Genomic DNA, 20,723 nt, shown 5'->3' on the forward strand with positions numbered 1-20,723 from the left:
CTCAGGTCACTGCTATTTTTTTTTTAAGATTTTATTTATTTATTTTTAGAGAGGGAAGGGAGGTAGATAGAGAGAGAGAAACATCAATGTGCGGTTGCTGGGGGTCATGGCCTGCAACCCAGGCATGTACCCTGACTGGGAATTGAACCTGTGACACTTTGGTTCACAGCCCATGCTCAATCCACTGAGCTATGCCAGCTAGGGCTAGATCACTGCTATTTTTACAAAAACGACTTAGGATCTGACGTGGTCACCAGTTTTTCATGTTGCTGAGTTAAGGACCTTGAAAGGAAGTGTCCAAGGAAAGGCCCTTTTAAACACACATGTGTGCACGTGCACGCATGGTTGAAAACACACATGGGGGCACAGTTCTAGCTTCATGAAAACCTCCCTGTGTTGTTTGCTGGTTTGTGTTTTTGCCACAAGCAGATGAGAACACGGCAACAGCTGGCCCTGGGTGCCCCATCAATGGGCTCGTGTTCCAGGAACTGCCGGTCCCTTCCACTTCTCTGCTGGGCCCAAGGCCAAGGGCAGCCAGCAGGGGCCCTCTCCCCAGCCCTTTCTGTCCAGTGTGCCCGTGCAGCAGCCACTTCTGCCTCCTTACCTCTTCCCAGCCACCCCACCTGCACTGTCTGCAGGAGGGGAGGGTGGGGAGCAGTCTTCTCACTGCTCCTGGGTGACAAGGCAGGGAGCCTGGTCACACCACTGACCCACGGGTGGGGGCCTGGCCCAGAGAAGTCCCGGGCCCCCTACGCTCCTCTGAGAAGGGCCGATGCTGGGGAGGGGCGTCCGGACAGGGGCTGGGGACCCGGGACCACTTCCGGGCCCTGCGATCTGAGGCCACCCCAGCACTCCCCCCTTCCCCAAGCTGCAGTGTCTGGTTCTATAAAATGGGCATGTTGGCTCCTCATCAAAGGGCTAGGGGGAGGATTAGACAGGAGAAGGTTTGTGAAAGTACTTTGTGAACTAGAAAGCTTAGGCTGGGGTAGTTATTATTACCATTATTATAGGAAACTAGTAAATGGCTGAAGAAAGGGCACCCCAAAAGCTGATCTCAGCTTCTGGGTGTGGACAGTGCTCACTGTTACCCCAGGTCTGTGACCTTGGGGCCTCTCCACGTACACAAGGGGTGAAGTGAACCTGATCCCCGGTTCAGGGCGGCCGGGCCTGCACCAGGGCATTCTGCCCCAGATGGGGCCCAGTCAATGGCTTGTGTTTGGAGAAAGGGTCTGACATTGGGCAAGGCTCCTTGTGGCAGCGTCATTGATGTCCACCTCCCCCCACGTTGTAGAGAGGTGCGTGGAAGGCCCCCCCACCCCAAAAAGGAGGCCCTTGTTGGTGGGACGAGGAGAATCAGGTCTAAGGATCCAGACAAAGTCCAGTGCCTCCACTTCAAGGCATCCAGGGGAGCGATTTTTAAGAACTACTCGCCACGCGTCCACTGTCGCTGAGGGGCGGAGCGGGAAACACACGGCCCACGTTTGCAGGCCGGGTCCACACTTGCTGTAGCTGTGCGGCTGCAGACACGTCCCTCTGCCTCTTTGAGCCTCAGTTTACTCATCTGCGAAATAGGGAGAAGAGTCTTACCTCACGGGGTCGCTGTAAGCTCCTGTGGGACTGCTTGTAAAAGCTCCTGGAGAGTGCTCAGTTCCCCCCAAACCAAGGGGACCCCAGGAAATGCGAGCCTGGGGCTGCGATGCTTCCCCCCCCAGCATGGATCCCCAGGCCTCGCCCCCAGCAGGGGCCAATGGGGAAGGTTTCGCTGCCCCGGCCAGGCCCCGGCTCCCTCCTCACTGCCCCCAGCTGCTCAGCAGCCAACTGTCATGAAGTCATTGCCACCTTCCCCAGCCGGCCCCCCTCCCAGGCCCCGTGCTGACATGCCGTTTGGCAAAGAGGTTGGAAAAGCCGCTGACTCTTCCAGAGCCAGAGTTCATTGACTGGTCAGGGCCTGCCGGCCACACGCTGACCATGTGGTCAGAGGGGGTTTGCAGAGCGAAACTTCAGGCTTTCTGAAGCCCCTCCTCTAACACACCCCCCTCTGTATGCACACCTGGACCTATAAATGTATGGCTCCCCCCCACACACACAGTCCACACTTGCACGCACACTACCTCCTTTCCCCACAACATAAACAGTCCTACGCACACACCGAGATACACACACCGAGGGACACACTCCCTCCTGGGTACGTGATGCTTTATCCACCCACCTCCCCGCAAGGGCACGCTGCTCCCCGTATGTGGCTGCAAGCACGTCCTGTGCCCCTGCGCAAGCAGACGTGTACCCAGCGCTTCCTCACCCATGGGCATGCGCTGCTGGCCCCCACCAGCGAGCCATGCACGCTCAGCTTCAGCCACTCCTGACCCACCCCCCGCCTGTGTCCCTGAGACAGATTTGGAGTGTGGGCAGGTCTCCGAGTCCCCAGACCAGCGTCCCAGAGCTGAGATCACCCCAGCCAACCCCTTCATTCCTATAGGCAGAAACCATGGCCCAGAGAGGGCAGGGGGATGGTCCCATCACCCAGCGGAAGTTCTCCCAGGCACTGCATTCAAAGTGTCCGAGAGCTTGGCAGAAAAGGGAGGAAGCGTCCAGGCCCCTCCCTCCCTCGCCGCTGCCCTCTTCCAACCACCCAACTCTGCTCCGCCCTGCACCGGGCAGAACCGGCCCTCAGCCGGTCCCAGGCACAGGGCTTCCTCCAGGATGGCTGCCAAGATTGGGTGCTGCGTGAGCCTTTCACAGTCTGCCCTGGTGCAAGGTGGTTGGAAGCTGCAGGGGCAGGCTCCCACCGTTGGGACAAAAGTCTTCATGGGCTTGGGATGGTAACCCTCAGGGGGTCTCAGCTGCCCACTGGAGTCCTGAGACACGCCCTCAGCCAGCGCCTTGCTCCCTACCTCGGTCTGCCTCCTAGGACTCAAGACCCTGGGCCACTGCCTGGAATGTGGTTCCATCCAGGGACCCCAGGCTCCTGGGACTGACTCTGTCCCCGAAGCTGTCAGTTCACAAAGGTAAGGATTTCTGCCTGGAAGGGTGCCTGGCACCCAGTAGGTGCTCAGCAAAACATGTTGGATGAGTGAATGGGCTCGTCCCCCTCGCCAGCCTCCTTTCACAATGGCTCCTCTGGGCCATGACCAGGAATCCTGACATCCGGTTGTTTCCCATCCGACGGGAGCTAGGAACCCGCCATAGGCGGCTGTGTGACCTTGGACCAGTCACTGCCCCTCTGAGCTTCAGCTGCCATCCAGGAAGGAGGGGCTGAGCTGGGGAGAATGCAGTGTGTCCCGTGTGATTCCCGGGACCATGCCTGAGGGTGAGGGCGTCCAGTCTCCAGCACTGTCCCCTCCCTGCTGGCTCTGAAGAGGACACCTGTGTGGGCAGACCCAGGCTGGGGAGCCCTGCATTGTAAACATAACTTCCTGCCACAAAAGACCAATGTTTTCAACCTGGGAGGCAACAGAACAAGAGTGGATCTCACACCTTCCCCCAAACCGCACCCACCTGCCCCAACTCACACGTGGCCGGGTCCACCGGAGGGAGCCACAGGGTGCTGCCTCTGGGTCAACATCCTGCTTCCTGCAGGGCCCTACAGTGGGCCCAGCGGGGCGGGCACACAGAGAGCTGTTTGTTCGCTGTGGGTGGCGAGATGCTAATCGCAGCGGATCGCTGGGCCCCAGCTGAAGGTCAGGAGGTAAGGCGACCCGGGGTTATAAATAACCTCGCTGTGCTGGGGCCGGCAGGCGGAGGGCAGCGCTGGGGCCGCGCCCCTCAGTGGCCAGGGTAGGATGGATTACTGCCCTCCCAGTCCCGCTCTGCTGCAACCTGAACCCCTGGAGCCCCAGCGCCATGACCTCTGGGGGTGAGGTGCAAGGTCAGAGGAGGCCCCTGGGCTTCCCTTGCAGCCAGTGGAGGAGAAGCAGGTGCCCCCGTCCCCTGCCTACTGTGGGGGTGGGGAGATGAGGTACGGACAGCCCCACCTTCCATCCCCTCCCCCTCTCAGGGGACTGAGAGGCTGAGCAGCTTGGGATGTAGCTGGGCACCCCAGACACCTGCGTTCCACCTTCCTTTGGGCGTTAGAAAGAGGTGGATTTGACCTGCTCCATTTTGCTTTTTCCCCCCTCTTAACTATTTTATTGGAGTCAAATATGCACACAGAAAACTGTGTAAATCAAAGAGTGCAGCTGGATGGATTGGCACAGGCGGGGCAGGCCCGCGGAGCCAGCACCCAGGTCGAAACGGGGCCCCTCTCGGGCACCCGGAGAGCCCGTGGACACCTCCCCTTCGGACCGCGGAGCTAACCTCTCCCCTGACCCCTGACCTCGTAGGCTGCCCCTCCCCTGCCGCCGGCTGCTTCCAGCCACACCCCGTGTGCTCTTCTGCGTGTCTGCTTTCTTTTGCTCAATATTATGTTCGAGAGAGTCACTCGCACAGGGGCCGGCTGTCCTCATGGCTGGTAGCTCGCCATCGTGTGGCTCTGTCGTAACGCTTTCCACATGCCAGTGTGGACAGACGCCGAGGAAGGTTCCAGGTCCTGGCCATCCTGCGTGGCGCCACCGTGGAGGTTCTGGTTCCTGTCCGCGGTGAATATAGGGACCCATTCCTGCTGGCCGGCCAGGGGTGCACGTCTGGTCAGCTTCGGAAGATCCAGGAAGTATTTCTCTGTAATCAACATTTGAATAAGAATGATTTTGCAAGGGAAGTTTTGTTTTTCATTCTAAAAAAAAAATGAGGGCTGTGCAATATTTTTAAGAATTGGAAAATACAGAAAGAAAAAAAATCACTCAGGGTTACCACCTAGAGTCACCCAGTCAACCAAAGGGTCAGCGGGCATGTCCTGAGAGCCCCTTCCCCGTCAGACCCTGGACCCACACCCGGGTCCTCCGTCAGGGAGTCTTTCCAGGTTGTGGGGCCCAGTCAGCAGTGGTAGTAGTGCCAGGGGAGAGACCCAGGGGCCTGGGCACCCTTTGTGACCTCCCTTGGCAACCCCTCGCCCACAGCAACCACTCTCATAAACTCCAAACAGCCCGGCAGCCTTGCCGTGTACCCAGGACTGAAGACCGAGGCCTCGGCCTCCCGCCAGCCGGGCCACACCCCAGGGACCCAGAAGGGGAGGTCAGGATGGCAGCAGTGCCATTAGCTGTAATCGTGCCGAGGGCAGCCAGAGATGGGAGGGGCGGGTGTTGGGGCTGCCCTGAGAGCAGCTCACAGAGGAAGGAAACCTGGGAGGTGCTGCTGGGGTGGAGCAGGGCCCGTCTGGACTTTGGGCTGTGGCCTGAGGACCACAGACAGGGGTTAAGCGGAGAAGAGGTCAGGTGTACTTGTCAGCAAGGCCTCTGGATCCCTGAGCAAACCGGCTCCTGGGGAGACAAGGGTGAAGACCAGAGATCTTGGGGACCTTGCGCTGATAAGAAGGGGGCAGTGGGATGGGAGAAGGGGGACTGAGGAGATGCGTAGGTGTCCTGGAGGGAGCTGCTCCTGGCCGGCTCTGGGGCATGGGGAGCAGGAGGCTTCCGGGAGACATGAGGGTCAGCCTCACGGAGGGAAGCTGCAGGTTTGGGGGAAGCTGTGATCCGTTCTGTGGGGTGCTGATGGGTTTCCTTTCCATCTTCAGCAGCACCCGCGCAGGTCTAAAAACTTCTGAGAGCCAAGTCGGCCGGACCTGAGAAGGTCTGAGCCAGTCCTGGGGGACTCTCGGAGGCGAAAGACGGTCATTCACTCATTGGACAAAAAACCTGGAGGGTGGGGCTTGTCAAAGGGGCCCTGGAGCCGAGCGAAAGAGCCCGCAACAGCCAAAGCTGAAACAATTTGAGCAACGGAACAAAGTATCATTGGATTATAACCCAAATGTAAAATTAAGATCCAGGAATCTGTGATAAAACAGTGATTGGCTAAATCAGTAAACGGGGAGAAGACAAGTCTTTTTGTTTTTTGTTAAGCTGTTATTTATTTTCAGAGAGGGGGCAGGGAGGGAGAAAGTGGGGAGGAATGTGGACATGGGAGAGAGAAACATCGATCCATCGCCGCCCCTCACACGCCCCCAACCAGGACCGGCCTGCCACCTAGATGTGTACCCCACGGGGCATCCAACCGGTGACCCCTTGGCTTGCCGGATGACACCCAACCCACTGAGCCACACCAGTCAGGGCGAGACAACTGTTTTGTGCAGAAGAATTCCAAATAATGTGTGTAGACACTTCATCCTAGATAGAGGGCAGGGGGGCATAGCTCGCACCCTTCAAGTGTGGGCTGCCCCGGGACTTCCTCCCCGAGAGGGCAGTGCGCAGAGGGGGCAGGAGGGACTGACTTTACCGCGGGGACACCTGGCGGACACTAATGCACCCAGGTGACGGAGGCCAACACCGACAGGCAGGCATGCATCATGGCGATGGTATGTACCCTTGACATATGATACATGATGCAAATGTGATTTTGCTCCCGGAAGCCCATGGCCCCTGTCTGATCATGAGAACACCATGTGGCACATTCCAGTGCCCGGCACCTGACCAGGGCTCCTCAGGGCTGCCAAGGGCATCGAAAGCAAGTCTGAGAAACCGTCGCAGGCCGGAGCCCGAGAAGACAAGAGCTAAGCAGGCCGTGGTGTCCAGGACGGGACTCTGGAACAGAAAATAGAAATTGGGTAAACGAAGGGAATCTGAACAAACTACAGGCTTTAGTTAATAACAATGTATCAATATTGGTTTATCAATCATAAAAATGTGCCATTATAATACAGGGTGTCAGTAACAGGAGAAACTGTGTTAGGGGAAACTCTATTATCTTCTTTTTTTCTGTAAATCTAAGACTGCTCCAAAAAAACCTACTAAAAATCACAACCCCTCCAGCCCCCCATAATCCTTTTTCCATTGTGCTTCTCACCGTTCAGCACACTCTGCATTGAACTTGGCACTGTGCCAGCACGGGAGACCCCCCCCCCCCCCACCCCAAGGGTGTTGCCTCTTTACTGTTTCAATTGGCGGCAATTGCGCCTCGGGATGAGCCTCATTGGCTACAATACTGCCGCTGCGCAAAGCTTGCCTCTTCACTGTACCCCTCCAGCGCCTGGAATGGTCCGACAAACAGTAGGCGCCCAATAAATACTTGTTGAATGATACATGTGTAAAGAGAGTCATTGTTAGTTTGTCCCGTTTTTCTCCTCCGCCTGAATGCATTTATGATATTTTTAAAAATAAACACAAGGCGTATACCGTTTCACCTATTTGCTATCTTCATCTGAGACCTCCCAATTGTTTTTCCATGTCGTGATTCTCTGACGACATCATTTTTAAGAAGGTGCCGATGTCTGTGGGCCCAGCGTGAACCAAACGGTTGGGACTCCAGAGGTGAAGGCTCTGTCTCCGTCGGCTGTGCCACATGCCACGTGGGCAGGAAGGATGGCACCATGCCAGGCCCGCCCTCTGACATCAGATCTGCGGGCACTGGATCCTGCTTGCTGGTGAACTGGGTGCGTCAGAACCTAGGGATTAAATAGCTTTTGAAATCCACCAGCTTGTTTGCCACCAGCCGGAGGGCGGGGGCCCTTGTCCAGACCTTCTGCCAGCTCAGGCAGAGTGGAAAACACCACCCCAGCACACGTTTGGGGGGACCACAGCCAGACCCCAGGCTGGGGGTCAGGGCTGGAAGTGCTCTGGGGACCTGAGCTCCTCACTGGGGGGATAGACTTGGGTCAGGGCAGTCAGACCCTTATCCAGCAACAGGGTGGGGGCTGGGGAAGCTGTCCTGCTGGGCAACTTTCCTGGTGGGAAGGGGGCAGCTGGGCCAGGCTTCTGGGGAACCCAGTCTGTTGGAAGAGGGGACACTGTGGTGTGTGTTGGGGTGGGGGGCGCGGAGTAAGAGGCATCCTTCCTCTGCACCCAGAGGCCATCTGTTTTAAAATCCAGCCACTTGTCATTCCTCCTTTCTGGGAGCAACTCAGAGCCACCCAGACTCTGCTAGACATGTGAGTGCTAAAGATAAAAATACTCGAAGGACACAGGCCTCCTGCGAACCGTTTGCTGACAATGTGCTTCGGGAGCCCTTCCGCGTCCCTCTCAGCCGCATGCTCGCTGCACGCCCCCCTCACGGCCCCACTCACAGGAAGAAGCGGGAACCTCTGATCGCCTCACACCCCACTGAGTGTGTGAGGGCACGAGAGTGTGGGTGCAGGCGTGTTCTCTGTGGCATGCCTGTGTGTGTTGCAGCGGCCAGCATCTGTACTCACCAGCACTCATACCCCCGTGTGTATACACAAGTGAATGTTGGTGTGGGGATGCTGTGCTCTTGTGTGAGTGTGAATGTGTGTGCACATGTGCACCTCTGTTGGTGTTTTGGTGTCTTTCGTGTATTTGCCTTTTTGTGGACGAGCCCTGTGGCATTGCCCGGGCACATGGGTTTGAGTGGCTGTGTGCCCGGACGTGTGCCTGGACGTGTGCAAGGATGTGTGCATGGACATGCGCTCTTGTGCGTGTGAGCCACTTGAATGTGAGTTGGTTGGTGTGAGTGCATGTGAGCGGATGTGCTCGTGTGAGGAGCTGTGGGGCTGCTTGGACAGGTGCACAGGTGTGCATTCTGCATGAGTACTCACGGATGTGAGCTTGTGTGTGTGTCCTTGGTGTGTGCACATATGTGCACGTGCCCAGGGCTCAGGCTCTGGGAAAAGAGATCGGCGTTGGTTGTGTCCAGGTGCGCTGGCACACGCACCTCAGGAGCAGGATGGTTTTTCATCTCACAGACGAGGTCACCCTGCTTTTCTCATACTTCCTTCTACTTAACTCTCCTCCTCCTCCTCAGTTTCCCAAAACTGCCTGGGACAGCCCTGCACCGCCCCGCCCCCGTGCCTGTCTCCCACCCTCCCTGGTGCATCGGTGTGGAGTCCCCGGGCCTGAGGGAGGCCCTGGCTGGAGAGAGCCCCTGAGCCATGCATTTTTGGTAAAAGCCACGTTCAGTATTCCCGAGCGGAGAATCCCTGCGCACCTGAGCGTAGTAAAGGCCTGGAGCATCCCCCACGTGCAGAGCCTGATCAGGTCGGTTCCACCCGAGGTTTCCTGGGCTCATCTGGAGGCTGATTTGAATCAGGCCCCGAGCCAGTGCGCACCTGGGGACACGTGCGGCGTGCAGTGCCCTCGCCGCTCCGTGTGCGCGCAGCCTCCTTGCCTCTTCTCCGGCCACCGTGGGGACACTTCCACGTGTCCGGTTGGTGGGCGCTGTGTGGACACAGCCTGGGCCTGCTGGAGGAGTGGGTACCGGGCTCGGAAACACTTCCTGGGAGCCTTGGCCTTGCCTGCAGGGGACACTTCTGCAGGAGTGGCTGAGGCCTTGCCGGAGCTCGTGGCCGGAATGCGCCACCTCCGTCCACCCGGCCCTGGCCTGGCCCTCGGGGCGGAGGGAGCCAGGGGTGGGTGTAAGGGAGACTCAGCCTCTGGAGCTGACCCTCTGGGAGGAGAGGAGAAGCCCCTCGGCCTTCTCCCTGCCGGGTCAGGAGCCCATCCCTTCCTTCGCCCCAAGGCGCCTGACCATCTAAGCACAGTGGTCGGGCACCTTGAAGCCTGGGGGGCAGGGTGGAGAGCGTGGGGTAGCGGGGAGGGAGAGCAGAAGTTGCCTTCCAGCTAGTCTCATTTCTGATTGCCTCCAGAGAATTCATGTCAGGGAGGCTTCTGGCAACGTTGAAAGCAAATATTTAAAATTCTGCAACCGTTTGTACCAGTCACACTATGGAAGTGGAGGAAAACCCAGAAGCCTCTTTCTCTCCATGCCAGAGGCAGCCATGTTAACAGTTCAATGCACCTGCCCATTCTCTCGCTGGTGGATTTTTAAAAACACACGTAGAACCATACTCTGTATTTTTCTGTGACCTGCTTTCTTTAAGATTTAATTGACTTGGATCTGCATCGATACAACTTCGTCTGCCCCATTACTTCTTTTATCAGCTACACAATATCCTGGAGCGTCAAGGTTCCCCTCCTGTGTTTGACAACTCCCCACTGGTCGATGTGCTGTTTCCCGTTTCTCGCCATCCCAGAAAAATCTTAGTGGTGCCACAGACACCTTCCCCCGTATCTGTGGGTGGGGGCACCGGCGGAAAGATGGGCTCCTGCGCCTGGCACACAGGAATCAGAGCGTGAGAATCAAGACCAGGGAGGAGGCTGAGGTTCTGGGAGGACCCCTGCGGCTGCCTCCACAGCATCGCCTGCGTCTGTGGCGCTGCGTTCCTGCTCCTGGGGGCGCTGTTGGCAGTCGGGGCTCAGGGCGGTGGGACCCGGCCCCTCCCACCTGCGTGCAGCCCGGCGGAGTGGCTGCAGAGCTGTCCCCGCTCCCGGGGAACTAAAAAAAAAAAAAGAAGAAGAAGAAGAAAGAAAACAGAAAAGAAATTAAATAAATAAAAAAAGGCGCGAGACCCTGGCGCTGCCGTTTTTATTTCTTGTGCCTGGAGCCCTGAATATAGACTTAATCACCTCCAGTCGCCGCGGCCATAATATTTTTGGTTGCATAAGCAAACTAAATTAGAACTCTGGAGCGCGTTCAAGACCTTTGGATGCGAGCGCGGGGGACCGAGGAAGAGACAGATGGGGATTAGGCGAGTTGAGCATCAGGAGAATAATTTCCTCTTTTAATTTGGGTTCCATCGACGAGGAAAGCTGCATTAGCGGCCCAGTTACATAACCGACTCCCGTCCGGGGCGCAGCGAGCGGATCCAGGCCTCTGCCTTTGCGCCGCCTGCGGGGCTGTGGGCGGACCCCCCCTCCCTGCCCCACACCAGCCTCCCCGGGGGTCGGGGGGCGCTATTGTTAGCTTGCTGAGCACCCAAGCTCCAGCCGTCGCAGGCCACTCAGCTCAGAACTTGCACTCAGGATTTGAACTCGGTTTGAGCGGAAAGAGGCTGTCTGTCCATGCCATTGAGCAGATCGGGCGTATGCCGCAGCCCTGTAGGCCTGGGGAGCATCGAACACAGCCCGGATGGCCTTTGCGGGATGGTGCGGCACACCGCAAAGCCGGCGACCGCCAGAGTGTTTGACTTGGAGGAGAAGGGGCAGGGGAAGGACGCAGCGCGTGCTCGGAGATATTCGGCGGCAGGGCCGGCCGAATGGGGTGAGCCCTCCGTTCAGACGTGAAAAGATAACCCGGACACAGAATTAAGTGAAAAGGGCAAGATACAGAACAACACGAAGAGTGTAGCCTCATTTATGTTAAAAGTAAAAACAAACCACAGATGCCCAGCCAGGCTCTCTCTTTCCGCATCTGTAATGTAGGCAATAGTAGTAGATGCTTTTAAAGGAGCCACGGGCGGTCACTGCCACATGGGGACGGTCCCCTTTGGAGGGAGGCAGAGAGCAAAGGAAGGTCCAGGGAAACTCACATCTGCTCCGTACACTCCTGCTCCATTTGAGCTTCTCACACCAGAAGGTACTTGTGTCATTAGGAAACAAACCGCAGAGGCAGGGAGGCTGTGGGCAGACTCGGAGGTGGAGGCTGGGGGCAGACTCGGAGGTGGAGGCTGGACCCCGCCTCTAGCAGCCTGCGGGGAAAGCCAGTTCGAGAGGGGCAGGCCCAAGGTTGCAGCAGGGAGGGTCTTAAAGCATCTGTGTCCCAACACCTTGTTACCTGAGTGGGGCACTGAAGCCCAGGACCAGAGAGACATGGGCCCCAAACTTCCATACCAGCTGGCAGCAGGCAGCGGGGGCAGGAGCTGTGTGGGTGGGTAGCCTGTGGTTCTTTCACCACCAGGCCGCTGGGCCCACCAGTTCTCGGTTGCGCTGGTGGCATCACAGTGGCGCAGGAGAGAGGGGCGGGAAGGAAAGAGCCAGCTACTCGTGGGGCAGAGTAGGTGGGGGGCAATTTGGCATCCGTCCATCCCACAAACGTGTTGAGGGCTGTGGTGGATTTAACGCGTGTCTGCAAATTCTTCAACATTCTTCCCGCTGAAGAGTGGGGCCTCTGTCCCCTGCCCTTGAAGGACACAGCCGTGACCCGTGGCACGCGGTGGAAGTGTCGCTGCCTGACTTCCAAGGCTGGGTCAGAAAAGGCTGGGCAACTTTCTTCTGGCTCCGTTTGGGCGCTTGCTGCGGGGGAAGCCAGGCTGCGGAAGGAGTCTGACCACCCTGAAGCTGCCCAGCTGGAGAGGCCAACGTGTAGCACTTGACTCAGAAGACCAGGCAGGCCTCCAGCCAAGCGCCAGCACCCACGGCAGCCACGTCCATGGGCCACCGCGTGGACACAGCTCAGACAGCTGTCAGAGGACTGCAGCCCTGCCCCTGGCAGACCCCTCCCTGCCCGGGGCCTTCGCAAAGTCCAGACCCACAAAACCATGAGCAAAATAGAATAGCAAGTTTAAGCCTCTAAATTGCAGGGTGATTTGTTAGGAAGCAATCGTGTCTGAAAAAGGGGTTAGTCTGAGCCAGGCATCACACACGGAGGAGCAGAATGATGAATAAGCACGGTCTCTGCCCCCAATAAACTAACAACTTAATGGCGAAGCTGGACACACAAGCAGATAATTATAATATAATGTGGTAAGCACAACCTTGGAGTCATGCCCCCGTAATGTAGGAGCAGAGCTGGAGTCTGTAATCTGGTCTGGGTGGGGTCTGAAAAGATTTCCTGGAGGAGGTGACATTGAACTGGCTTTGGAAGGTGAGTAAGGGCTGCCCAGGTAAGAGACGAGGTGTGGAGGAAAGGTGGTCCTGGCAGAAGAGTAGTGCCAGTAAGCCCCAGAGGTGAGAAACAGAATGATGTCATCCAGGGGTCTCCTTTGGAAGCAGGAGACAGAGGGAAGGAGATGAGGCTGGGCAGGTGACAGAGACCCCTGTTCACGGAGGCTTGAAGGACAGGAGAGCAACTGGGAGCCACTGAAGGTGGAGGCGGGCAGTGGAGCCTCCAGGGACAGCAGCCGGGAGGAGGGGGAAGAGGAGGGGGAGAAGGGAGCCAGACAGATCAGGGAGGATGCAGAAACCTGGGAAGGAAAAGTAGGGGGATCTCAAAAAAGGATGGGAGGGCTGAGATGTGAGAAACATTTAGGAAATAAGTGGTCAGGCCCGGGTGCCTGGCTTGGAATGTCAGGAGCAGCCCCAGTGTCTATCGGGGGTGGCAGGGAGGTGGTGGCAGCAGCTCAGAGAGCCTTGGAGAACGAGTGGGTATGATTTGGCCTTCCTGCACATTGTGGCAGGTCCGTGTGGAGACGTCCAGCAGCTCATTCGATGTTTAATCTAAAACCTGGGGAGGAGGTGCGGTAACCACAGATACTCCGTGAAATGTGTCAGACGAATGAATGCATGCGTGCATGCATGGATGCATGCGTGTGTGCCAGGTCCTCACTCAGTCCCTGAGGTTGGATGAGGCAGTGAGGGAGGTGGTGTGGGCCCTGGAGGCTGGCTCCACTGCTCCAATTGGCTGGGTGGGGCGGGGGGTGGCAGCCAAGTGTGGCAAAGGCCCGAGGAGCCTTGCTCAAAGTTCCTGGAATGTGTCCCAACAGGTGGGCCACGAGAAAAGGCGAGGAGGAGAGCACAGAAGTCTAGGGACCCAGCTGGGTTCAGATCCAAGAAACATCAACATCAGCAAACAGTTTGCTCGGCTTCAAAGATGCAGGCGTGGAGGAACGGCTTGCACAGGGCAGGTTCCCTCCGACCCTCAGAGACCCACTGCCTGCAGGCCCCTGTCTGGGGAGCCTGAGGAGGTGGTCCGTGAAACCCAAGGAACCCGTCTGACCCCAGGAGCCGTCATCGTGTCTGTGGGCTCTTCCCATGAACGCCAGTGGCTCTCGGTGTGGGCAGGACCCTCGAGCCCCCCTGGGAGCTTTGACAATCCTGGTAACCGGGCTGTAACCTGGGGGATGAAATCCTGGGGGAGGGCCCGAGCACCAGCATTTAAAAAAGCTCCTCGGGTAATCCTCACTGGCACCAGCAGCGTCCACACCTGGGGTAGCTCGTTAGAAATGCAAATCTCAGGCACCACCCTTGACCAGCTGAATCAGCACCTCGGGAGGGGGAGGGGGGGGAGGCGGGAACCCAGCAATCTGTGGTTCGACCAACCCTCCGGGCGATTCTCATTCTGGATAAACTTTGGAGGCTCATCATTTCAGACCAAGGCGTTGTGAGGCACAGGTGGTGCTCGTCAGTAATTTGACACATCTGAAAACAACCAGCTTAACAAGACATATTTTCTCTCAAGACAATTTTTGAAAAAAAAAAAATCTTACTCTGGTTGATTAATCTTCCAGGTTCAGGGAACGCTACAGGTTGGGCTCCGCTCTCTTATTCAATCAGAAACCATCCCCAGTCCAACCGAGGACTTGCTCAACAACCCCTTCTTTACCATCAGGGGCCTGAAGCCCTCCTCGTTCCCCAGCGCAAGGCTGGCACCCAGTAGGTGTTCACTAAGTGCAAGGCTGGCACCCAGTAGGTGTTCACTAAGCGGAAGCTTCTTCCCTTCCCTTTTTCCTCTGGAATTTATAGAGCAGTGGCTTACATATGTCCTCCTGCTGTTTTGATTTGTATTGAAATGAGTTGCATAGCCCAAGTGCCCTGCGTGGGGGCGGCCAGCTGGCCAGGGATTATGAAATGCTGGGTCTCATCCAGTCAGGTCCGGTTGTCCTTCCTTTAAAACCTCTGCTGAGGCATCTAAAGGGGAGTGTATGGAGTGGGAGGCAAATCACGTGGATGGTTTTATTACAGCTCTGCAAAACGACCTGTTCTATTTCCTTGATTCTATGACACAAGAGACTTACCAAGAGTTTATTTTTTTGGGGGGGGAGGGTGGTAAGCAAAAAAATACAGGCACATTATGGGCATACATCAATTATAAAATGTATTTTATTGTATTGTATTGTATTGTATTGTATTTATTTTTTAAATCCTAACCCCAGGACATTCTCTCATTGCTTTCGAGAAAGAGAGGAAGGAACAGAGAGAAACATCGGTTGGTTGCCTCCCATATGCGCCCAGCCCAGGGATCGAACCTGAAGCCTAGGTATATGTCCTGACCGGGAATCGAACCCACACCCTCTTAGCTGTGAGATGACGTTTCCATGCTCCAACCAGCTGAGCCACACCAGCCAGGGCAAAATGGATTGCATTTTAGGAATGTGAAAAATGTGTACTCGCCTCAGAGGCAACGACATAGAATTTTCCTGTGAACAACGACTGGGAGGAATCATGAAGAAATACAACAGAGTGTACTTGTGGGTTACAGGCTGTACTCGGGGCTTTCGGAGTTCTTGCCTTGGGGATGAACGTGGGGTTTGTGTAATGATTACAAAATAAAATTTACCAAGTGGGAAAGTAATCCCACTAGCCACGGTAGCCACAAAGTCTCCTGGGGGAGGTGTGATAAGACCTGGCCCCCAGGGAATCTGCTGCAACTCAGTCCCACCTCTTAGGACGGGCATTCAGTCCCGCGCCACCGCCGATAAGCCTCTCTGGGCCTCAGCTTCTCCGCTTGCAACGGCAATCACAGCCGGCTCTGCCTGACCTGGTTCGCGGTTGGTGAGAGAATGAAATGCAGGGGCTGCTGACGGGACGAGCGGATGGAAATCCTAATCCACTTAGACTGGGAAGAGGGTGTTTCTGGCACCCCACCCAGAATCCCCAGCCCACAGCCCCGGCGGACCCTCTCTCTGCCACTCGGGGCACAGCTGACGCCTCCTGCTTCCAGAGAGGCCTCACCTTATTTGCTGGCACAAACTCAGTGCCTTACTGTTGCCAAAGTCTCGAATTCACGGGTGCCTGAAAAGTGCAGTCCGAGCAGGACACGCTGGTGCAACCCAGGGGCAACCCAGTGGCCCGAGACTCTCCCCACTGAGGTCTTCCCTTGTGTAGGAAACCGTTTCCAGAAGAGGCCTGATAAAATGCAAAGGTGTTATTTTAGTCAGATCAACACTAAGATTTAGAACATATGTGAGAGCCCACAGATCGTCTCGGCCTTCCCAGGGCTTTTGAAATGTTTGAACTTCCCACAGAACAGCCATCCATAATCCTCTTCATTCCTGTGGCTACTGTTCAGGGTGTGGTGGGAGTGGACGTGGTGGGAGTGGACGTGGCAGCCTCGGCAGGGGCTGCCGGGGCCCCAGGGTGCGGGGAGGAGCTGCAGACAGCCGGGCAGTGCTGGCTCCGGCCCTGGGCTTCCCGCTGCAGCCTGCGCTGGAGAATCTAGGGACCAGAGGAAGCGTCTCACCCAGCTCATAAAGATGAGGACGTTTTACACCTCCAAAGTCAGAGTGGGGAGCGTTTCCAACCCCCAAAGGGAGAGGAGCCAGCTTGTGCCTTCACCCACGGGCTCAGCAGTGTTTGCTGAGTAGCTGCTTTGTGCCAGGTGCCCTCTAGGGGTCCAGGGACCCGTCGTCTCAATTCCCCCCGACAGCCCGTGCAAGCAGTGTTATTGTCCCCATTGACAGGTGACTAAACTGAGGCTGGGAGGGGCCAGGTCACAGCAGTGCTCCTCCTCTTTAGGGAAGCTGTACCCCCATGTCTCCCCTCTGCTCCCCCAGGGCTGGCCGGGCCAGGGAGGAGGTTGGCGGCCTGTGGTGGGAGTTGCCCACTCATTGCCCTCTGGTGCCTGGGCTGTTTTGCACTCTGGGGCTGGGGTCAAAGTCCCCAAGGGCCCCTTGGCCAGGGCTCTGAGCCCAGAGTGTCACTCGGCGACAGAGGTGGGGCTGGAGGCCTGGGTGGACTTGTCTGGGCATGCCCCAGGCGGGAGAAGGGACAGACGAGTGGACTGGACTGGCCGTCCTCCAGGCCCAGCGCCTCTCCATGGGGTGCCTCTTAAGAAGCTCCCAAGAAACACGCATGTTTATTGGGACTCCCCTGCTTACAAAACTGTATCTCACAGAGGAGAAGGTACCGAAAATACGGCAAAGGTATTTAAAAGTCACCCACGATGCCACCAGCTAGCGAGGACCACTGTTAGTTAGGGGGGGTGTACTTTCTTAGTCTCGCAAAGTGATGTTGGATGCGAATTACACCTAGATTTTATTCTTCTCTCAGGTAGCTTGTGTTCTTTTTTTATCCCTCTCCATCTTTTTTGGCTTGTTTGGAGAGCTTTTTTTTCTTTAATCTTTTCCAGTGTGTAGCACAGACTTCAGGAAATACTTGTTCCATGAAAGAATGGCAGGCAGAGCCCAGGAATGGTTGGGGCTGGAGCCCTGGCTGGCTTCAGGCGCATGCAGCCGGGGACTGAGAAGTCCCGTCGCCATTCGCTGTCCAGTTCCTGGAATCCCTGGCGTGCGTTCAGCTCATATCCGACGTCACTGGTGTTTGTTGACCTTGACTTTGAATAGGCAGGCGATGCAGGTGCAGAAGTCGAGCTTCAGCCCCTGGGACTGTGGTGCCCGCTGGGCTCTCAGTCTCCTCCTGGAGCTCCAGGCAGAACAGAACCCCAGATGAAAGCGGGGGAGCTCCCCACCTTGAGCACGCCCAGAGGTTGCAGAGGGGCTGGAGCTGAAGGAACCAGTCTTCAAAGGCAGCAGGAGGGGTGGAGGTTGGACACCGGGAAGCTGTCAGCTGGAAGAACAGAGGCTCTGAGACGCCAGCAAAGGTCACGGAGTTTCTCTTCCTGGAGGCTTCCGAGGAGATGGAGGACATCTCTGTGGAGTGGGTCAGCAGCCACCCCACCCTGGCAGGGGGAGGGACCAGGGACATCAGGAACCCTTCAAGAGCGCATGGAGGCGGGGGCAGGCAGTGCACAGGGGAGGGTGGGCAGGAGGGCCCAGTGGGGGAAGGGCATGGTTTTCCTCACTAGGCAGGGCTCACCCTGCCTGTGGGAGGGGCCTGGCCTGTGGGTCTGCCTTGGCTCCCTCCCCTGAGATCCGGGAGCTAGTGGGGGGCTTCGGACAGAGCCGGCCCACTCCACAAAGGTGCTTCAGGATTCTTCCCGGAAAACCAGCAGGAGGAGGAAGCCGGTGAGGCCAGGCTGCCGGCCAGTGCCGCCGGCCACCGCCAATAGGAGGCCCCAGGGAAGGGCCCCGGACCCTGGGTTTGGATCCAGACTGCCACGTCCACCTGGCTGACTGCGAACAAGCACAGATTTAGCCTCGCCGAGTTTTCGTGTCTTCCACCGTGAAATGGGGATAAAACAACAAACCCAAACAGGTTTCCTCTGCTCACCATCCCCGCTCGGGGTCGCAAGATAAATTAGGCAGAGGGGCCTGACATCTCTAGGTGTTCAATAAACCTCATGCCCCCCGCCCCCGCTGCCACCCCCAGGATGGTTCCTAGAATTGACTGCACACCTGAGCTGCCCTGGAGACGTGGCTAAGCCACAGCTCTCCCTCAGCCCCTTCCAGGCAGGTCTGGGATGGGCCTACATTTGCCTTTTTACAAGACCCAGATGTTTTAGAGGTGGTAGAACCCCAACACAGAACTGAGAAGGTTAAAGGGTTGTTTTCAGGCAGGGGTGCTGAGCAGGAGTGCAGGGCCTCCCCAACCTCAAGGCCTTCCTTGGCCTCCAGCTCAGGAGACCTGGCCCGGGCCCCTCCCTCCCCAGAGCACGCCAGGGCCTTGTTGTGAGCTGCTGGTTGCTGGGATGCGGTGTGGGCTTTGGTCTGCCTTCCCCACCCCTTGCCAACCCGCCCAGCAGGCCCCACTGCCTTGGCAACACATTGCAAAGTCCACACAAAGGGAAACTGCAAGGGGAGGCTGGTCCTGCCTACGCTGGGAAGGGGTTTCCATGGCAATGCTGACATCACTAGGCTGGGGCTCTGCAGAGCCAAGCCCTGAATGGAGGTGCCTGGGTGTTCCCGCTGCAGCCTCAGGAGGAGGGTGACCCAGGGGCTCTGCTTGATGCCCAGGGTGGCCTCCCCCAGTCACAAGCCCCATGCAAATCGGGGTTCAAAACCCAGCCCTGCCCCTGACTCGCCAGGTGGCTTTAAGCAAGCAATGGGGCCTGAGACTGTTCGTCTATAAAGTAGAGCTAACGATACTTGCCTTGCAGAGAGGGTGAAACAAAGTCACAGATGTAGGCAAGTGCAAGGTAAATTGTAAAGACCCATTCCAAAGGTGAGTGACAACTTCAGGTTGCTTCCAGGGGAGCCCCCTGACTGCCGGGACCCCTTGGTGTGGGATCCAGGAGAGGAGCTGGGAATTGGGGAGGAGAGGGCACAGTTGTCCATCTGCCCCCCTGGGTGAGGGCAGAGTGAGGCGACGCCACCCGGTGAGGAGGATTGCAGAATGGGGGCAACTGTAGGGCCCCGGTAGTGGCTCAGGGGGGCTCTGGCTTCATGCCCTGGGTTTGCTGATGAGGATTCGGGGGCCCAGGGAGCCGGTGCGACTGGCCCAGTCATATCCTGCGTTACGACGACGGAGCTGGGATGTTGACAAGGGTCCCCTATGGCCAGTGGGGAGCCCTGGGGTGGAGCCACCTCTGTCCTTCACACAGTGGGAGTCACTCTAACTGCTGCAGGGTGCTAACCATCGGAAGCACAAGGTGGGAGAGGGTGCGGCCTTCTGAGATCAGTGGAGCTTAGGCTGGAGTCCACCCAGGTGTGCTGGGTTGCGGGGGTGGGGGGAGGCGGCTGAGAAAGACCACGCCAGCTTCCTCTTTGCTGCCTCCTTCCTGGAGGCTCTTCTCAGGGGGCGGCGCGGCATGTACAGAAGGTTCCCTCAGCCATTTCCTTCGGCTCCGGCTAAGGGGCTTGTTCTGGTCTCCAGCAGTGTCCCCAGCCCACCCCAGCAAACATGCTGCGGGCCTCCCCAGGCCTCAGCCATGGCCAAGGGCAATTCTAAGAGGACTCAGGCCCCTCAGAGCTGGCTGCCCATCCAGCACATCTCTCCACCCACTCAGCTCTTCCCCCTCCAGCCTGTTGGAGTTCCCCGACCTCCGAAGGAACTGCTAGTGCCTCTTCTACCCACAGGGGCCCAGCCTACGCTCTGGCCCCCGTTCCGCCAGACTGCGCTCAGCTTTCACCCAGATCCTCACACCCAGGCCTCCCTCTAGCCCAGGAGACCTCTGAGGGCCCTCCGCTCCCTTTGGGGGAGGGCAGGCTCCCCACCATGACTGGGTCCCACGTCAACCTCTCAGGAGGCTCCTGTAAGTTCTAGACAGCCATTCGGACCTCAGTGTGCCGCCCTGCCCTCACGTTGGGGAGGCTGCAGCCCCTCTTCTGTCTCTCCTCCCCCTCCTCCTCTGGGGATGGGGGAGGGCCGGGGCCTGCTCCTGGGCAGGGGAGGGCTGTGCTGCCCAGCAGCCTTGCTAGGAGCTCAGGAAGAAAAGGAAACTCTCTGAGTTCCTGTGCGAGGCCCCTCCGTCCCTGCAGCCCCCGGGGAGGAGGGGGAGGAGCTTACCTCATACAAGCCCTGGCCAGCCCGGGGTTCCCCACAGACACTTCGCCCTCAGTGGCCTTGAACTGACTTGTGTTCACCAGGCCATAGCCTTCTGTTCAGTTGGACTGCAACCCACCACTGTTTGTCTGCAAACCGGTTCTGTGAGAGTAGCTGCAGTCCCGGGTCCTGGGGGTGGCGGAGTCACCCACCAGGGTGCCCTTGAGGAGGCAGGCCTGTGGGACGAGGAGGGCTGGCAGGTATGGGGAGAAGGAACACCCCTTCTGAGGCAGAAGCCCAAGGCCCCCGGAGCAGAGCGTGGTGCCCACCCAAGACACACCCTCTCCCGCAGGAGAGCACCCCAGTTTCTTCGGCAGTTGCCTGAGCCTGTCCGAGGGTAGTGGTGGGACTTGGGACCCTGGGACAGCTTTCCCAGTCTGGCTGTCCCTCAGGGAGGGAGGAATCGGTCAAAGGTTGGGAGCACCGGGCAGG

At 57.7% G+C, this 20,723-nt stretch overlaps 2 long non-coding RNA genes across 3 annotated transcripts; both read right to left on the bottom strand.

Moving 5' to 3' along the window:
- Positions 1–242: 242 nt before the first annotated feature.
- LOC118502204 lies at positions 243–3,699 on the bottom strand. Its single transcript, XR_004904902.1, has 2 exons — positions 3,510–3,699; positions 243–1,561 (listed from the first exon to the last, which is right to left on the bottom strand). It is a non-coding gene; the product is annotated as an uncharacterized LOC118502204 (long non-coding RNA).
- A 15,257-nt stretch (positions 3,700–18,956) lies between these two features.
- On the bottom strand, positions 18,957–20,677 carry LOC118502206. 2 transcript variants are annotated; one of them, XR_004904905.1, is made up of 2 exons: positions 20,256–20,677; positions 18,957–19,049 (listed from the first exon to the last, which is right to left on the bottom strand). It is a non-coding gene; the product is annotated as an uncharacterized LOC118502206 (long non-coding RNA). The 2 variants fall into 2 exon arrangements; XR_004904904.1 differs by lacking the exon at positions 20,256–20,677 and adding an exon at positions 19,384–20,087.
- Positions 20,678–20,723: the final 46 nt, after the last annotated feature.

Source organism: Phyllostomus discolor, chromosome 8 (assembly GCF_004126475.2).
Source record: "Phyllostomus discolor isolate MPI-MPIP mPhyDis1 chromosome 8, mPhyDis1.pri.v3, whole genome shotgun sequence".
NCBI lineage: Eukaryota > Metazoa > Chordata > Mammalia > Chiroptera > Phyllostomidae > Phyllostomus > Phyllostomus discolor.